Source organism: Schistocerca gregaria, chromosome 1 (assembly GCF_023897955.1).
Source record: "Schistocerca gregaria isolate iqSchGreg1 chromosome 1, iqSchGreg1.2, whole genome shotgun sequence".
Classification (NCBI taxonomy): domain Eukaryota; kingdom Metazoa; phylum Arthropoda; class Insecta; order Orthoptera; family Acrididae; genus Schistocerca; species Schistocerca gregaria.
The window spans coordinates 592,526,090-592,540,472 of NC_064920.1; the positions used below are offsets into that span (position 1 = coordinate 592,526,090).

General features: G+C 43.8%; 1 protein-coding gene across 38 annotated transcripts in view; it reads right to left on the reverse strand.

Moving 5' to 3' along the window:
- The window catches only part of LOC126357786 (RNA binding protein fox-1 homolog 2-like), a 399,772-nt gene that overhangs the window by 264,872 nt on the left and 120,517 nt on the right, over positions 1-14,383 (reverse strand). The gene's annotated exons all lie outside the window — the stretch shown is intronic.

Sequence of the window (14,383 nt, forward strand, 5' to 3'; positions counted from 1 at the left end):
AAGCACAGTAAGAAGCTGGAAGCTACTGGGAAACTACATCTGCCACCAGGTAACATTTCAGTTTTCACTATCTTGCAGGACAAACTCCTGCCAATAAAAAGTGACAAGAAGAAAGCCTCACTTGACAGTATATACTGAGAAATGGAATTTCTATGATCAACTACTCAATGAGTAACTGACTTGCATGCCTGCGTTGGCTTGAAACAACTACGTTCTGGCAAAACGTCCACACCCAATTGTTCTCTGCGAACTGGGCCTTAGGCTTATGCAGCATACTATATTAAAGCTATTTAGCATGTATTGTTAATTCTAATTCTTCAGGTACAGATTTCTAAGGCGAGTAAAACTGTATACCTAAGGGATGGACAATCAAGCCTTACTGCGTCGGTCGTGCACCTTGAAACAAAAGGGCTTTTACATGGAACATGTATTTTCAACTGAATTGAGTGTCTTTAATGTGTCAATAATTTAATTTGTGCTGAAAATAGCAATTCGTTGTAATTCCCAATAGCTTGCATTCCAGAATGTACTTAACTTTTAACTCGTTTTTGACAATACATCAGTTAATTTAACTTCCTATTATTTTAAGTAGCGGAGTAATAATGTGAAAGACGAATAAATGCAATGTTCACACGATTTTCTCGATTGCAGCGCTTTTAAATTTTTATTTTGTTCCCAGGTACACAACCATTCTGAGTCCTGTACATGTTTTCACATTTGCAAAAAATCTTTTTTTCGGGAGTGATTGTTGGAATTTCAGAAAGAGACCGCAGCACATAAAAAATGAAAGCCATCATTTAAAATAAGAGTATGAAAATGTGGTGAATTTCGATCACACGGCTGGCTACAGGCGAACATCTGTAAAAGTACCAAGGTATAACACACTCCCCTGTTAGGGAGACGATATGCAAAGTAATGAGTGCTTGCAGTACATTCCCTGAAACAGATTATCGGAATTAGCTTTGTCTTAATCCTATAGTCAGTAAAAATTCGTGACAAACCAACAAATGCTTTACAAAACGCCACTAATTATATCCTGAGCTTGTTATGCAAACAGCTCATGGAAAGGTATCTGGAAAAGGCGATTTTATTATATTTTGTAATGGTTATGGACTTTTTCACTGACGATATTCTAGACAAGTTGACGACTGTGTGTTGATAGACTATGGCAGCTTGGAGTATTTTTCGTAGCTTTCACCAAGGGAAGGGCAGTCTCCATACGCTAAATCATTTGCAAGAAACGTTCATGTGTACAGTGGTGGGATAGGGGAGACGCAATAACGGAACGCACACTTCGAAATGGTTCGAAGGCTGCCGACTTAGTCGCTTCTGCGAGAAACCGCAAGCTGTGAGTGAGAGGAAGTAGTACACAGCGGCGCAGCCAGCAGGAAGTACGCCTCACCGCTCGCGTTGACGCATGCGCCCTGACAGCGCTGGCTGACGCTTCCCAGCTTGTCTCCACACACAGTAGATTTCGTCACAACATGTGCTGGTATTTCAGGAAGCCCTGATAGTGAAAAATACGAGGTAGTTCCAAGGTTATACTTCAGGACCACAGAACCGCAAGAAGTCACGTACGAAAAAAAAAATTCTGTAACTTATTCACTGAGGACGAGTTATGAAGCCAGTGGAGCTTGTGCCCCGTTCGTAAGCTCAGTACCATTTGTTACACTTGCATCAGTACCAGCTCATTTTCACAAACCAACTACTTAACAGGATAAAATACTATACATTCATTTACTTGTCGTCTCATTGTCGGTTTATTTTCCAAATGAAAATAATTTACGTCGAATACTGGCCTGGTAATGTCCATTCCTTACCTTAAATAATCCATAAACGTAAGTGTTTTATACATTCTTGAAAGTAATGTGGGCTGTGGTTGCAGGTGTTTGATTATGCGAGGGAGATATTAATGCGTCAAAATACGTTCAGAATCGAGGCATCGTCCTCAGGTGTACCCATCATGTAAGTTTTTCCTGTGGTCCGTCTAATTCCGATTATGGTACCGCAGCTTGACGACGGTCAAAAAAAGCTGTAATATCTGTAGCCACAGTTCGAGAGGACTGTTGTGTCCATCAGTGGATGACTAATTTCGTACCAAAGTCCACAGATATTGCACCACAGTGTAAACATTGGGACGGCTAACCCTGGTGAAATTAGTGGGCAGTTCTTAAACTAAAAGAGGAAGAAATTTTCGGTGCGAAAGGGCAAAATTTCGAAAAATCGTCACTGATCATTCTTTTGAAATGAAAGGATGAGTTCGTCCGGTGTAAAAATACAACTTGTTTTTCAATTGCTCAAGTGACAATAACAGTACGCCAAGGACCATGATAATCAATTACGGTGAAAATAGTGAATCTTTTCTTGACCAAGCTATTTGCTTTCTCTCGAATACATCAACTGTACTTTACAATCAAATCAGGTATGTGGTCAAATCCTCAATTTGTACTTTGGCTTCCTGGTTCAAACTTGCTGTTTTCATAATTCCTGCCGTGGCACGAAACAGTGGAAGAGCGTGTGGCCTCGGAGCTGCCGGTACGACGCAGCATTCCTGCCCCGACCGTGACTAGCAAGCCGGCGCCAAGCCATTGTGGACTCATGCCGACGGGAAGGGAGGGCCTTTTGTCTCCCCCGCAGGATTCCGATGGCCGCTGCCGTTTTCGGAGCCCGCCGCCGTTCAATCAGGCTGGCTGCACGCCTCTCTCGTCCGCGACGCTTCCGGCGCACGAGCGCGCATGCGCTACAACCCCGCCCCACCCAGCCCAACTGCTACACGCGAATAGGAGCACGAACTGATGTGTACATACTCCCCCGCAAAAAACACAACACAAGCACCTTTCTCACAAAAGGCTTCGGACATGAAACAGATTTAAATCTCGGAGGCACACAGTCAATCAATATTTGAGAGCTGCTTTTACAGTGCCTTACGAATACATCGAAACGAGCCTGAATACACACACACACGTGTTCCGTTTCAGGACTGTAAAGAATAAAACGAACACCTCAAGGGCCGTCGCAAAAATTGTGCGTGTAATAAAGCTACATTAGAAGTTTAAAGAGTAAATCATGATTCTCAACATATGCTTGCACACCTGCTGGTGCAACTGATTACTGAATACTCTTTAACACTACTCACTAAGCTTGAACATGATAAGGACGAACGAGCAGGCAATTAACCGTGGGTTTTTCAAAGAAACTATCCCCGCTTTTGCCTGAAGTAGCGAAAAAAAGTGATCAGCCTCTGAAGATGTAAAATAAACTAAATCTGAATAGCGAGATGAGGATTTGAACCCTGCTTCTCCCAGTGCCAGCTCAGTGTGGGAACTGCTGAAGCACCTCTCCTGGCAATGACCGAGGGGAGAAAGGCAGATGGGGAGGGAGGGAGGGAGGGAGGGAGGGAGGGAGGGAGGGAGGGAGGGAGGGAGGGAGGGAGAGAGGGAGGGAGAGAGAGAGGGAGAGATGGAGAACAAAGAAAGCTGGTAAGTCACACTATGACACAGGGCAACTCCGGTCACAATCTTCATCTTTATATCGTACCTAGAATCACCTAATTGTCGAATGGTTCCGATAACGTTACCACAACTTCCCTTCCAAAATCTCTATTGAATTCAGTCACTTTGCTTCCCCTTTGTTTCGTTAATCCGTCGACAGTGATTTACAAATCTGGCACAGTACGGAAATTGAAGACGGCATCTAAATCCGTGGCGCTTTCACGGAAATTGAAGACGGCATCTAAATCCGTGGCGCTTTCAGGAGGAGTGGCACGAGTCTGTAAACACTACGACACGGCGAGGACCAAGAAGTGCGTGCGGATGCTGGCGCGTCACCTCGCGGCAGGTGCTAGCTCGGGGTGTGGCGTGGTGCAGTGCGGGCGCCATCGACCGGCGAGCGTCGCACGATCTGCATAGTGGTGCGCCATCGGGCGAGGCACGCCTACCGGCATATAGCCTTGGGAGACAACATAATGGACGGACTGCACTACGGATGGCGACGTATCTGTTACTTGTCTTTACAAGGCAGTGTCACCGGCGGTTGTAATCAACGTCTGTGAATCATGATGCTGCAGGGATAAAAGCCTATATTACACAATGACGGAAAGTCTGACCGCATCCCAGAAGGCATGTCGTGGGTAATGGACACGCCAGTCCTTAGTATGTAATATTGACTTTACTGGTACTTCGCTACATCTACACGACAATCGACTCCTGTGCGCCTACGAAAATTAGTGAAAAATCTGTTATGACTTACGAATTGTGGAGATCACTTCAACTGAGTAAGCAAAAAAACAGAGGATGGATTAAGGACTTGGTTCTGACATTCGGTCCACTACCCTGACACGCTCCGGTGTGTGTGTGTGTGGTGTGTGTGTGTGTACGAAGATTGTATAGAATTACATAGAATGCAGTAGCAACTGTCTCCTTCCTCACTCGTTCCAAAATTCTTAGATTTGAGAACGCTTTTGATTCAGTCTTGATAAAATGAGTACACTCATGTCTTTACAATAGGGCAGTGATTCAAACTATACACTAACGAATACGTACGTCAGCACTACAGCTGTCTACGGACTCTATCACGACAGTTGTTACGCTGACCACACGGTACTGCATTTAGCGCAGGTAGACTTCAACATGTAATGACAGAATTTTCAAAATATGTCTTTAAACAAATTATAGTAAAACTAAAAAGTAATCAACGTAACTAAAAGAAAATAGTACATTTTAACAGTCGCAGAACTAGTAGCTTTTTCTGTTTAGGGTACTTGAAGACGACGACTGTACGGATAGGGAATAAAATAAGGGTAAGTATAAAAATGACTTAGTGCTTATCATAACCTTAACATCTGAAAAAACTTAGCTTCTGACGGGACTTATAACCAATGTGCATTAGGTATTCGTAGGAGAGTACTGTCCTCGTGGCATATTTCATTGCAAGCATTGTAACATGAACGTGTTTTCCGTCGATTTAATTTTGGTCTCGTAGTGTCGGATCTTAGGATTATTGTTGCTTAATCAAATACAGAAATCGCCCACAACAGCTGCAGACCTCTAAGCCACACCGAATAAGCGATACCAGCGGCCATCTACCGGAATGTAATGCCGATAATCCTGCCGTCATAATCGATGTCGTCCAATTCCAACATGCTTCAAGACAGTGAAATGTGTCAGCTACGTGTGAAGGTGACAAATGGTATGTCTAACGCTGAAAATTTTCTGTACGCTGCCGATGGAACTACGCTGTCAACACAGAATGTACGTAAAGTTTGGCACGTTTATTGAAAAATTATAATAATATCAAGAACAACCCGTCTCCGGTGTACGCTGGTAAAGCCTCCGGTGTACGCTGGTGAAGCAACTACGACCTTTTATCTAAAAATAACGAAAGTTAATGAGAAACTGTCTTAAGAATTTGAAGTAGAAAGGAATGCTCGGGAATATTATTTCACTGACATCGAGACTCTCACTAAGCACAAGACAGGATTAGTACCAGGTTTATAAAAGAGAAAAGAAAATTAGTCTAATATTTCTTCGACATCTGGGATAATACGACCAGAATACTAATAAAAAAACTGCCCAGTTGTGGCACAAAAAGGCGAATATGTCGAGAGCACAGTTAGGGATGTAAATGAGGGCAACTAGCTTTTCGACTTACCTGGCAGGTTCAAAAACATTTAAATCAATATATCTTGACATACTCTCACTTTACGTGTCAGTATTAGTATCCACGTCACGTAATGTATTGCATCATGGCAAGTAAAATAACTTGGTATGTCATGTACGACACGACATATGTCATCCAACATGGCATTTGTCATGACGTGCAATGTTACAACGTGTCGAAGTTTAGGATGATGCATGCAGACCCCACTCTGGCATACTTCCTACTACAAGCGCACCCTCACTCTCTGGTACTTAGCATTATAGACGCATTCCACTATTGTGGAGCACATATAAATGTGTGTGTGTGTATTTGGTGTCTCATCCTCACCACACATGTGACACGAGGTCATCTGAGAGAGCTCACGGCGCTGGGGAAATACGGTTAACTCAAAAGAGCGCGAATATGTACAGATGTATTGATTTAAATATCTCTGAAGTCATCAAATAAGTCGAAAACCTAGTTCCCTTCTTTTACATCCCTAACTCTACCTGGGACATAACCGCCTGCTTTCATTCTGGTTCCCAATATTTATTTGATTCACTAACCGGTTCCGCGCATTCAGGTCACGGAAGAATGAATTTTACGTGTTATATTTAGCTCGACAACGGATCAAGATTACGGGATAAAAATAATTTCGTTTAAAATATGTTTGTTTATCTACTTTCGTGCTAAGTTTGAACCGATGCGAACAAGTTTAAAGAATAGAAATGACGCGTTAAAAAATATAAAACCTCCCAGATGAATGTATTTTGCACGTAAATTCCGAACGAAGCAAAGATTTTTTTTCAGACAGTTAAAACTTGTCTTAGACCAAGGTTCGATACACGGGTGGACCACATTTTAACCATCAGTCTCGCTCTAGTCCGGTGTTATTTAAGGATCACTGTTTAGGCACGTAAAATCCGAACGGTGCACATACGAATGGTTCCATTAACTGTGCATTAATTTAAGCCCAATTAAAATCTTTTGCAAAAGGAAGTAATCGATGTGCACAATTTGCCTGGGGGCCAGCTCCGATTCGTCGTTCAAATCTTGATTAACGATGTTTTAACATAGCTGATGTACGAATACCTGCACAAATACCTTTTCACCAATGATTCTAGCTGAAATAGGAAGTGAGGACCAAGGCACCCCCGGAAAAACCACGATTCTATGCGCGGTCTTTGCCGATATATTTTTCGGAGCGCTTCTGCGCTGTAACGATGATAGAAGTACTGACACGGTCTCGACAAGCCTTGGTTAAGAAAATATGCTTACATTCGCCTCAAGTGATTTAGGAAAAACCTACATTTGGTTAGTCGATAAAGCATTTCAATTCCCCTCCTTAGTGATGTGTCTTAACCACTGCACAACTCATTCAGTATCATAGATTTCATGCCTTTGTCGTTATAGCCTATAGCCACAGAGAGAATATTAAATTATATCGAAACCATTTATTTCCATCGTTATTTTCAAGTTGGAGAGAGCCAGGCTCGAAATCTTCATGTAATGAATCGCAAAATATCGATATGTCCTCTGTAAGAAACCCATCACTAGAGAGATGTGAAAATTCCTCAACATAGCAGTAAAAAAAATTTTTTTCACAGGCAAAACAGTAACGTGTTTTTCGACGGTATCATTTTAAGGTCACTTCATTTTGTCTTATGGGACCTGAAGACGGCAAAATGAATTGCCGAAACTGGTTGCTTTCAGAATAAAATATATTTAAGTGTACGGCTGCTGGTAAAATTTATTGAATTGAAAAGTATGTACTAGGCGATGTCCCCTGGCCGTAATGGACCGACAGACACACAAAACCTACGTTCATTGACATTGGCGCTTTGCTGAACAGAGAAATTTTTAGTTGACTCTTAGTTTCATGTAATGCGTAAGAATTGACATGAACTCCGTAGAAAGTTTTTGTTAGGCATATTTATTATGAATTGTTGTTACGCCTACTTCTAGATCCCACGTTTGCAGATCTGACAGCATAAAACTTCTCATGCGCTGTCACGCATCAAAGGCACTCAGTCAAGTCCCGTGTCTTCTTTAGGCGCGGACTAGAAATCTGCTGTGACAAGAGTCCCGGGCCGCGATGAGAACAGCCGCTACCTAGCGCTGAATCCGCGCGCGTTGCTGTCACACCGGCCGGTAATGAGGTTCCGCACTCGCAGCGCACTCAATCACCTGCGCCGACTGCTGCTCTGTCGCCCTCGTTTGCCATTAAGGCACCAGCATTTCAGTGATGATTACAGGCCAACGCTGGTACTGTCCACAGTCCCACGGGTAAGTCCTACGTACTACATGTACAAAGAAGTCTCCCGATGGGTCGACAAACTCCTAGATGTTCTCAGAACAGTGTCCACCAAAATACAGTCGTTTGGTGCGTGAGTTCGTAGCACTTATCCATAAGTTTAATGAACACAACATATACACCTAACAGAGGCTATGGTCCTCAATAATATGTTCTCCACGTAAGTCTGTCAACGCTGGAGTAACTTTTCGATTTCTCGTCTGCAGAAATCACGTGGTTTTGAGACGAGGAACTCGTCGATCCATCTTCGGAGCGTATTTTCATCCGGAAAGGAAGTTCCTTCAAGGTTGTTCCATAGTGAGCGGAGAAGGTGAAAATCTCAGGGCGCAAGATCAGGTGAATAAGATGGGTGCAAAATGACTTCCGAACACAGCTCCTGTACCATGTTGTCAAGCAGAACAGGGTGGGGCGTTATCGTGGAGTAGCAGCACTTCACGCAGTTTTCCTCGTCACTGTTCCCGGACTGCGTCTGCAAGACGTCTGAGTTGTTGACAATAAATGTCAGCACACACTTCAGGGAAGCAAGCCGTAGTACACCAAACCGTCGCCGTTCCACCAGATGCGTAACAGTATCTTTTGTGGATGCGCGCAGGTCTTTGTACGGGAAGTTGCTGCTTTGTTTGGGCTCAATCGTTCCTTTCTTTTACCTTATGTTAGCATAAAAACACCACTTCTGGTCACCAGTCACGATACAAGACAGGAATGGCCGGTGTTGTTCACAAGTCAATTGATGACAAGCATACGGGCCCATATACCTCACGCTGTTTGTGATTTTGGTTTACGGCATGTGGTACCCACATATCCGATTTTTTAACCTTTCCCATTGAATGTAAATGTCGGACGATGGAATGACCACTGTTCATTACATCTGCCAGTTCTCGAGTACACTGACTTTGATCATTGTGGATTACTGAGTTTAAACAATCTTCTTCAAACCCCGAAAGCCTTGCTGATAGTGGAGTCATCAATGTCAAAACGATCCTCCTCAAAACGAGAAAACCATTTTCTTTCGGTTGTTCTGTCCAATAGCATTATCTTCATACACGGCTCAAATGTTTCTGGCTGCCTCCGTTGCTGTCACCCCTCCATTGAACTCAAACAGAAGAATATGTCGGAAATGTTCCGATTTCACCACTTTGCACTATTTCCCAACGTCCACAGCTTCACTATCTCCAAATTGCAAGGTGACAATATGTAAACTGAGATAGCAGCAGTGAACTATAAATAAAAAATGACAATTTGTAAATAAACCCATAGCAACCGGAATACCAACATGTGAAACAGAAACGCTAAGAACTTGTGCACCAACTTAATAGTACATGACCGCATTAGTGACGAAGTGATACATACCACAGTAAGAACAGATGTATGTCACTGTCTATGAGGCCATATACATGGCTATAAGGGAAGTGTTTTATCCCTTAACAGATTTCGTGTTTTGAAGAAAATTTATGAAACTCATTCGTTCGATATTATTTTATCAGCACTGTAACGTTTCAATTAACTTAGCAGGCTTCCTAACAACATAACGAATAGTTGTCTAGCGAAGTGAATCAAGGCATGGCAGAAGAATGCAAGGATTGCTGGGACTGGAAGGGTAGAGTGGGCGGATTATAACTACCGTGGACTTGGAAATTTGAGTGGCCTGCATGAAATGTCGTATATGATGCCTCCGGTAAATGACACCACAAAGCGGTGTCACGCATTACCGTAAATCACAAACAGGCTGAAGCCTTTTCTTCATAGGAGCAATGCTTGTGAGCCAGCGCGTTAAGTTAGGCGTGACAGTCCTACAGAGTCTGGACGAGTCAAATGCGTTGAGCGCTGCGTTCTGGTGAAGCTATTGCTCCAAGTGAGGTGAAGTTCGTGTGCTAAATGGCTACTGAGTGTGATGGAAACCTACAAGTGCCTTTTAGTTCAAATGGCTCTGAGCACTATGAGACTTAACATCTGAGGTCATCAGTCCCCTAGAACTTAGAACTACTTAAACCTAACTAACCTACGGACATCACACACACATCCACGCCCGAGGCAGTATTCGAACCTGCGACCGTAGCGGTCGCGCGGTTCCAGACAAGCGCCTAGAACCGCTCGGCCACTCCGTCCAGCTGCGTTTCAGTCCGGAAGAAGATAGACTGTGAATTGCCGCAGTGTCAAAACATATAGCTGATTGTTTCTCTGTTCCTCGCATACGCGTGGAGCAAATAACCCTCTTCTCCGTCGTCCATGTTATGTTGAACTGTCAGAAGACCCTGGAGTTCCTTTTTCTTTTCTCCCACGCTATCAGCGATCCATCCATCTGTACAGTATATCAGCATTTCAATCAAAAGAACAACATTTTGTTTGAACGCACTTCCTTGACAGTACGAGTAAGGTGCACAGTTTTAACGCGCTTATTGTTTCGTTTACTAGGTAAACACGAATGCCAACGTATTTTAAGTTTTGCGTCCCTGTCCTATTCACGCGGCGCAAAATTCCTTCTCCTGGGAAACTCAGCGGGAAGTGCAGCAAAGCACGAAAGTAACGGAGCAACTATGCTTCTCGGAATAACGGGGCGGACTGGTGCGTGCGCAGCATGCGAGACAATCGGCGCGCGGAAAGCGCCAGGTAACGGCCTTTCCAACAGCTTCCGCACTGGCCGCTGACCGTGGCTCTGCCTCACGCAGCCCTAACAAGAAGGCTGCAGCGTGACCGTATCAACGGCTCCAGGAAGCTCGTATTTAACAACTAATTATATTCTACAGTAGTTTCGAATGCTATATGAATTGTTACAGCCAACAAAGCCTTAAAACATAAGCTACAACTGAATCGTTGGTCACAATCGCAATATTTCTATCGATAATAAACGTCACTACATGTTTCCTCAAACTTTTCAAATCCTACAATAAGACACTAGAATTCGCTTTGCTGATGGTATTCTTCACAATTTATAGCCATAAAAGTATTTCCACTACCATTCTCGAGGACTACTCCGAAACACTATTATCACTCAAACGATTAGTCCTTTACCGCTTTCATAATAATGACGAGATTTGAAACGCCCGTCTCATTAAGATTCTAGCAGCTGTTGGCCCTTCTACTTACTCTTTAGTACGTACCTGCAAACTCATTAATAGTGAAATACGAAGAGGAGGTCAAAACCTTTAGGACAATTGGTAAGAAACGAAACACATTTCAAAGGAAAATATATTTAAAAGCGGAGTAAATTCGGTTGAGATTTAATACACTGCATATATACGCACCATAGCTATGCGCGTAGTTTAGGTGTAGTGTCTCGCTTTCGAAGCTCACCATAGCTTAAATTTGGAATAAAAAATCAGCAATGGCGGCCAAAGATTGCCAGCACAAGAAGTCATCCTCATTGTGCCAACGACCTAGTCAAACAGGGCGGAGGACGGATAATGGTTCACGGAACACTCTTGCTCTTGCGGTGGAAAACTGCAAGAGCAAAGACCAAGACAATAGGAATCACTGCATTAAAGACAATGTGTACCCATAGGGCATGTGACCTGCAACTTAAAAAGTGTAATAATGATCTTTTCAGTGGTAGAAGATCCCGGATTTATGCTCCATGAGGGGACTCCCAGAGGGGACGCGATTATGAGAAAAAGATCGAATAACTAACGAAAGGATAACGTTCAACGAATCGGCGCATCTAATGTCGAATGTCGTAGGGAAGCTAGAAAATCAGCAAAGACTCAATATAGATACAGTGGGCGTCAGTTACGTAAAATAGAACAACTATTCCTAGTCAGATGAGTATAAGGTATAACTAACAGCAGAAAATGGTATAACGAGAGTAGGATTCGTTACGAATAGGAAAGTAGGTCACAGAGTGTTACTTTGAACAGTTCAGTGACAGGGTTGTTCTTATCAGAATCTACCACCGACAACGATAATTCAGGTACAATGCCGACGCCGCAAGCTTAGAAGAAATGGGCTTGCGACAAGGAATAAGGGCGGGGAAAGAGTAATTGAGTTCTGTAACAAATTTCAGCCAGTAATAACGAATACTCTGTTCAAGAATCACAACTACCAACAACCACGAGAGGTAAGGTTCGAAAAGGCCGGTGGATATGGGAAGATTTCAATTACATTACATCATGGTCAGACAGAGATTCCGAAACCAGATACTGGATTTTAAGGCGTACCCAGGAGCAGATATGGACTCAGATCACAATGTAGCAGTGATGAAGAGTAGGCTGATGTTTAAGACATTAGTCAGGAAAAATCAATACGCAAACTGCTGTAGACTCCTTGATTGTGCGGAGTTTATTACTATGAGCAGTAGTGCTCCAGATGGCATTCCACTGTCGGGCAAAGAGAGATTTGATGTAGATCCGCATATCCGCAGATGGAATCGTGAAACGAAAATGAGGTTCTGGTTCTCTAGCCAAACGGTCAGCCAATTCATTCCCTGAAATTCCCACCTGACTGATGTTGCTTGAAGGTGGTAGGAGATGTGAAAGCGTATCCCACCTTATAATTAGTCTTAGGACGATCATAGTAAAAATACGGTGGTACCCTGGAACTCTGCAAGGATGGCACATACAAGACGCGGGTAAACAACAGGAGCGGCCTCAGGACCCTGGAAGAGAGCGGCCCTAATCCCTGATCTAAACACCATCCAACGGGGCAACGGGGGGGGGGGGGGGGGGGGGGGGGTGTACGGGAGGAAAGACACGGGGCGCAGTCTAGTGAGTGCAGATGGAGATCCTGGCAGACGGTAGTGAGACACATGCCAACCGGCAATCCCACCCGTTGGTGGGTGTTAGGAGGGAGACATCTCTCATTGGTGAAGGGCAAAGGGTATACAGGGTGGTCAGGGAATTGGCCAATGACGACTGTTTCAGAAACAAGGAGTTGGCTCCGTCGAATGTGTAGAGGGAGAATTCCTGCTTCTGTGAGGAGACTATCAATAGGACTAGTGCGAATGGCACCAATAGCCAGACGCACCCCACAATGATGGACAGGGTCAAGGAGTTTCAAAGTGGAAGGAGCTGCTGAGCAAAAACCTGACTACCATAAACGACTCTGGACGAAACCAGAGCACGTTAAAGATGGAGAAGAGTAGAATAGTCTGCATCCCAGAGAGCATTAAGCTTCCGCATGTACGTAGTCTATAGGTGGCGAATGTGGGGCAGCCATGTCAGCTTTTTATCAAAAATAAGGCCCAAGAAACGGGACTGATTTACAACATCAAAGAGCTGGTTGCCTAAGTTAAGTTCTGGATCATGGTGTGCTGTGGATCGACGATAAAAATGCAAAATCCTTGTTTTGGAGGTGGGAAACTGGAAGCCATGAGTTGTGTCTCACGTAGAGGCCCGTCGGATGGCGCCTTGGAGCTGGCGCTCAGCAGACGCTATCGAGTGGGAGCTGCACCAGATGTAAAAATCTGTCAACGTACAACGCCCAACAGAGGTCAAAAGCCCATTTATGGCAATGAGGAAGAGCGTGACACTTAGCACAGAACCCTGTGTAATACCATTCTACTGGATATGAGGGGGTGCTGAGTGAAGTGCCATCTCGAACCCGGAAGAGGCGGTAAGATAAAAATTCGCGGGAAAAAATCTGATGGGGACCACGAAAGCACCAGTCATGGAGGGCAACTATTATGTGATGGCGCCAAGCCATGCCACACGCCTTATGTAGGCCAAAGAACGCTGCGACAAGGTGTCGGCGGTGAGAAAAAGCCTGTCAGATGGTTGATTCCAATTGGAGTAAATAGTCAGTTGGAAATCGCCCTGCCTGGAAGCCACAAGGATATGGTGACAGAAGACCCCGAGATTCGAGTACCCAACATAATTGGCAGTTGACCATTCTTTCAAGCAGTTTACAAAGCAACTTTGTGAGGCTAATGGGGCGGTAGCCGTCGAGAGACGTTGGGATTTTCCCGAGCTTAAGGACGGGAATAACTGTACTGCCTCGTCATTGTGACGGAAAAGCACCCTTGAGCTAGATGTTATTGAAGACCCTGAGGAATTGTTGCCTCTGGGAAAAGTCTAAATGTTGAATCATCTGATTGTGAATGGAATCCTGTGGCTGTGTCTCGTGAAGAGCGAGCCTGAACCTATTCGCATTCGGTGAATGGAACATTGTAGGGCTCAACGTGGTGCGGGCTGAAATGGAGGGGAGTCTGTTCAATTCTGCGTTTCTGCTGGAGAAAGAAAGAAGAAGAAGAAGTAGTAGTAGTAGTAGTAGTAGTAGTAGTATTATAAGATTCTTCTGCTATTATAATAGTAACAACAACAACAATAATAATAATAATAATTATAATAATAATAATAATAATTTGACAGCATCGATTACAAATATCTTTCAGTGAAAAGTTAACATCAGAATTTGCCTGTATTCCACCAATGAGGTGAAAATGGATAGTTCTCACATTGAAAGAACATGCATGAACATTAGATTGATAATGTCAGTACATGG